This window comes from Tupaia chinensis, unplaced genomic scaffold (genome assembly GCF_000334495.1).
Source record: "Tupaia chinensis unplaced genomic scaffold, TupChi_1.0 Scaffold000430_1, whole genome shotgun sequence".
NCBI lineage: Eukaryota > Metazoa > Chordata > Mammalia > Scandentia > Tupaiidae > Tupaia > Tupaia belangeri.
The window spans coordinates 1,447,828-1,453,073 of NW_006159935.1; the positions used below are offsets into that span (position 1 = coordinate 1,447,828).

General features: G+C 36.0%; 1 protein-coding gene across 1 annotated transcript in view; it reads right to left on the minus strand.

The window, feature by feature from the left end:
* The window catches only part of LOC102488139 (neuroligin-1), a 502,350-nt gene extending 497,353 nt beyond the window's left edge, over nt 1–4,997 (minus strand). Inside the window, exon 1 of the mRNA XM_027774418.1 lies at nt 4,943–4,997. The gene's annotated coding sequence lies outside the window, so the exon portion shown is untranslated. The remainder of the gene's footprint in view (nt 1–4,942) is intronic.
* Between the last annotated feature and the right edge of the window lie 249 nt (nt 4,998–5,246).

Genomic DNA, 5,246 nt, shown 5'->3' on the forward strand with positions numbered 1-5,246 from the left:
TATATTAGACTTTACTTTTTATAACATTCTAACACAGGTTTCTGTCCTAGACTAGTCTTTTGCATAGTCTAAAGGTATTCTGGATCTTAACAATAAATTACTTAAATTGTAACTATCTACTTTGTTAAAAGGAGCCAGAATTGCTATATGCCCAACTGATACAGTAGGTAGCCTACCATTAAATATTGCCTGCTAATGCCATCATCTTAAGAATACAATTTTGAGAGTAGCTTCAGTGCAAATATATTAAGTGTATATATATTAAATGCAAATATATTAAATGTTTAGTAATTTATAATTATTGCTTTAGAGCCAAGTTGTCCTTCTAAACTGTCTAGTATTTTAACCAACTATAAATAAGCTGGAATATGCAAGCTATAGATTTCACCTAAGATTTCTGACTTTGACTAAACAACTGCTAGGATTCCACTAAAAGTATAAGAACAGTTTCAGAGATCTTAAAACCCTAGCTCAGTTCTGATAAAAATTTCCATCAAACATGCTTATATTTTCTGTTGTTTGCATTTTTTTTTTAAAGAAAGAGTTTTGCTCTAGGGCACATGCGCTTGCTAGAAAGACAGAGAGAGAGAGACAGAAAGCAAGAAATCACCCCCGAAGGGGGCGGGGGATGGCCACACTGCAATCCCTTCTCCATTCTCCTCTCAGGATTTTAGGCACGCACACACACATGCAGGCATGAGTTTTAAGCTGCCTAGTCCAGGACCCGAACTGCCATCAACTGCATGGCAGTCCAGCAATGTAACCATTTCACCATCTGCTGTTCCCAGTGTGTTGTTGTTGTTGTTTTGTTTTTGTTTTTAATTTGCCAGAGTGCACGTGTGCTCATCAGAGAGAGACACAGAAGAGTGAAAGTGAGAAAGCACTCTCTAGGCAGGATGCCACAATCCTTAGTCCACCATTTGTCCTTTCAGGATTATTTGGGGCACACACACAAATACACCCAGCATGCTTTTCAAGCCACTGGGTGGTAGACGCAGCCTTAACCACTATGCCACTAGCTGGCCCGTATTTATGGTGTTTTAAGCCTTGCTAAGCATAGGGCTCTGAAAAGAGTGCAATGATACGGGGAAAATATTCCATAATAACTCTTTTTCCTCTAAATTTTTAAGAAATTATTAAAATTTTTTTCAAGTTAAAAAATAGCAAATTTGAATCTGAGTAGACACCTTGATTCTAAATTTTAGTAACTACTTGATCTTTCTGATAAACAAACATTTTAAGGCAATGTAGCAAGTGCCAAAGATCTAAAGCAGTTAATGGGTATTTATTTGTGTCTGACAACTGGGGTTTGGAATCACAATTCCCTTTAACGACACCAGCCGTTAATTCTCAGCAATATAACTCCTTCAATGTGTGCACTGGTTTCCTTCTCTTTAAAGCTCCCATGAAGTGTTTAATTGTCCATATTTTAGAGTTTGGGGATTTAACAGTCTTAACATTGTGAAGCATTGCCTCAATTAAGTCTTTCTCTGCTATGTAAAAACACATTTTAAGACATTTTGTGCCTCTCATTTTTAAGAAGCTCGGTTATCATTCAAAACCAGCAAAAGAATATAGAAGTGCTGACTAAATTTGTGCTGGTTAAACTGGACTTAGCAACCAAAAGATATATTTTTAGTTAAAAAATATTCAAAAATATACAGAGCAAAGTATTATTTTTTAATTGTGTACTGCCAGGGGGCATATGCTCTCATGCACATGTGCATGCACAGGAGAGCGAAAGAAAAAGATGAGAGAGAGAGAGAGAAGTCCCATGGGGCATGGCCATGCCACAATCCTTTCTCCTCTAATCACTGTGGACCATGTAGGATCTAGCTCTCTAAACTGCCGTGCTTAGGGCTAGCCTTATATAAGGATCATTTTTAAAAAGCTCTATGTAGAATACAAAATTGCATTTAAATGTCGAAATGTTAAAACCAAGGTATCATTGGCACAATGAAGAACTTTGTTAATCCTCAGCCAGGCTGGGTGAAGACATGGCGGCTCATGTGCTTGTGTCTGACTTCTGATGGGCTGGAGGACTGGGACCTGAACAAGTGGATTGTAGGGTGACCAGACCCTGAGGAGAGGGCCCCCATCTATTTCTCTCTTTCTCCCTCTCACTCTCTCATATGTGTGCACACATTCTCTCATGAATAAAGAAAAAAGTTTAAATATCTCTTAATTTGTTAAATAAATTGGTGGAAATCTGAGATGTCACTTTAAACCATTTGTATCACTTCAGATTAGTCTTTTATAAACCAAAAACATAGTGGTGTCAGCAGATGGTGGAGTAGTTACGTTGCTGGACTCCCACATGCCCACGGTTGGAGTCCTAGAACTAGTGGCTTGAAACTCATGTGTGCATGTGTGTGTGTGTGTGTGTGTGTGCGTGCCCAAGGTCCATAGGAGAATGTAGGAGCAGGGAATACAGTGTAGCCTTCCCCCCAAGGGAGTGATTTCTCATTTTCCCTTTCATTGTCTCTGCCTCTCTCTCTGGCAAGTGCACATGCCCTTAAGGCCAAAACCTCTACAAAAATAAATAAATAAATACCACAGAAATAGCCAATGAAGTATTAAATTTGTTTTTAAGATAAAGCACCGTGAAAAATCTCATCAGTGTGATTGCCTTAAATATGGCAGAAGAGAGATGGCAGGGACAGAAACAAAACTTAGAAGTGAACATGGATCCCCTGAGAATCTTCCCTCAGGTCAGGTGTCAGTGGGACAAGCCCAGTCAGTACAGCAGGAGGTAGCCTCAGAGTGCGATGGTTGAGATGGGACCTCAGGGACCCGGGACCCAGGTAAAGGAGCAGGGGTATGAGAAAATCATGGAGACTTTCATATATATGACCAGATAACCTGACTTCTGACTGGACTACAAGGAGCCGTTTCTCAAGTACCCGATTCCTCGTGCTTCATGTCCAGTGATGTCAACTCCCACTGGAAACAAATTGGGCTCAGTTTTCACTGAAATCCATATAGAAAAAAATCACGGTTAAAGGAACTGAAGATAAACTTTTCCACAAAAGGTTTCTCTTCCTGTGGGTTATTTGAATTTATCTGTCTTGTCTTCAAAACAATTATGCAAAACAACTCAGAGAAATAAACTGAACTGGAATTGACTGCTTTGGCATTCTATACTTTGGAGCATTTAAAAATATTTATTGATTTGGTAACTCTTGTGACTGAGTGGCTTACTACTTAACCTGAATACTTCCTGCCAATTTAAATAGGGGTTTAGGATATTTTAAATGGCTACTTAAAAATGTTAAATGTGCTTCAAAACAAGTCTATAAAATAAGTCCATGTTTACAGGGCTTAACTCACTATGGCTGCTCAGAGGTATCTATTCTAAATATGGAGATGGCTCACTTGATGCTGTGTAAGTCACCAAAACCAAAAAAGGGTCATATCACATCAGTAATCAAAATATTTTTGAAATAGAAATATGATGTGTACTGACCTTGTGGCTACATTGGGAAAATTTAGAGTTTACCAAGATACCCACTATGAAGTCGAAGTCCTGCGTACCGAAGTATTCTTTAGATAACAAATGTATAGGACGTACAGATTTCCATGGCGTTCAATACATTCTAAAACCTCAAACCAGAACTCCATTTCATTGGAACACTGGGACCAGCAGCCCATGCCTTGTAAGTCAATAAAGGTCCTAACTGAATCAGACTTCCAAAAGTTTTTAAAATGTAACATTCTGCATTTTGATATTTAAATATATTTTTTTAGCAATTTAGCATTCAAAATAACTTAAGAAGCTATCATGATTTATTTCAAATATACATGACTGTTTTGTATTTAAGTCTCCAATTCCCTGCTTGAGTTCATGGTAAAGGAATTTTTAATCAAATGCGATAGCTTTTATTTCATCAGAGCAATTCTTAAATTATTTAAATATATTAACACCAATATAATTTTGGGGTCTTCCGTACTCTACCCCTAAAATTTAATTTTCTATTGTGAAGAAGTTTATGAAATATCTTATGAGATTTCATTTCTAGGTTTCTTGGAATTACTTTTAAACCTGGGGTTGTAAAATTTTAACTAGAGCAGCATTCAAAAAAGACCAGGAGGAAAAAGAAGAGGAGGAGGAGGAGAAAGGAGAAAGAAAAGAAGAAAGAAAAGGGGACAATTTTTATATTAATAAAATACATAGTTGGCAATACTTGGAAATTCAGAGTATTTTATTTGTCAGTCTAGAATGATGTGCCTTTGAGATGAAAGACTACTCATTTAGTCTATTTGAAAAAATACCTATAAATGCTCAAAAATATTTTTTAAAGCCCAGAGTAGCTGTGTGGTTGACAATGTTTACTACAGGTAGTTACACTGGTGGAATGCCTTTCCTTACTTATATAATTTTATTTTATTTTTGTGATATTTAAGCAAATCAACAGAAACTTTTAAAAGACTAATATAAAATATATTGCTGAAGAAACACCTTATATCAGCTTTTAGTTTGTCCTTTATCGTATTAGGTGTGGGGCTCTTTTTAAGCAAATGTCAAATGTAAAAATAAAACACATTTGATATCGGGTAAAATATTTACATAGATTAGAAAACATGCAAAATGGGCACAGAGAGACTACAGGGAGAAATTGTTAGTTCAAAGAATATGGACAAATTTCAGTCAAAACGTGGGATGAAACATATCAAAAGTCAGTTCAAGAAAACAAAAAAAAAATGCCCCTCTTTTGAAAACATTTGAATGATTGGCATCAAAATGTAAAACTTAACATTCATTTTTGTAAAAAAAAAAAATTTAATGTGTATTTATATGTAACAACAAGCAAGAAGACAAAACACATCAAAAACGGGAATTAAAAACAACTCTTCAAAAAAAGACAAGAAGTAAAAAAATAGAAAGGGTGGAAAAAGTGATTGAGGCCTTTTCATGCAAATAGATTTGGTGGAAAAAAAATACCTTCATCTTCAGCACCTTCATTATCACCTAAATCATCTGTCTGTTTCTTTGTAAGGGGACCTAGGATTGAGAATGGAGAAATGGAGGGAAAAAAAAAGACAATTCAAGAATAAACAAGACTGAGGGGGAAAAAATCAATGTAAATATTAAAATTCTCAAGGACAGTTCCAAAAAGCATGGGGAAGCGGTTACATCATAGTTGATTACCTACTTTGTTTAAGAAAAAAAGATTCCTTTCCCCAAAATATCTCATAGAAAATTTGGCTTGCAAATATATCCAGCATAAAAAATATACTACGATTTG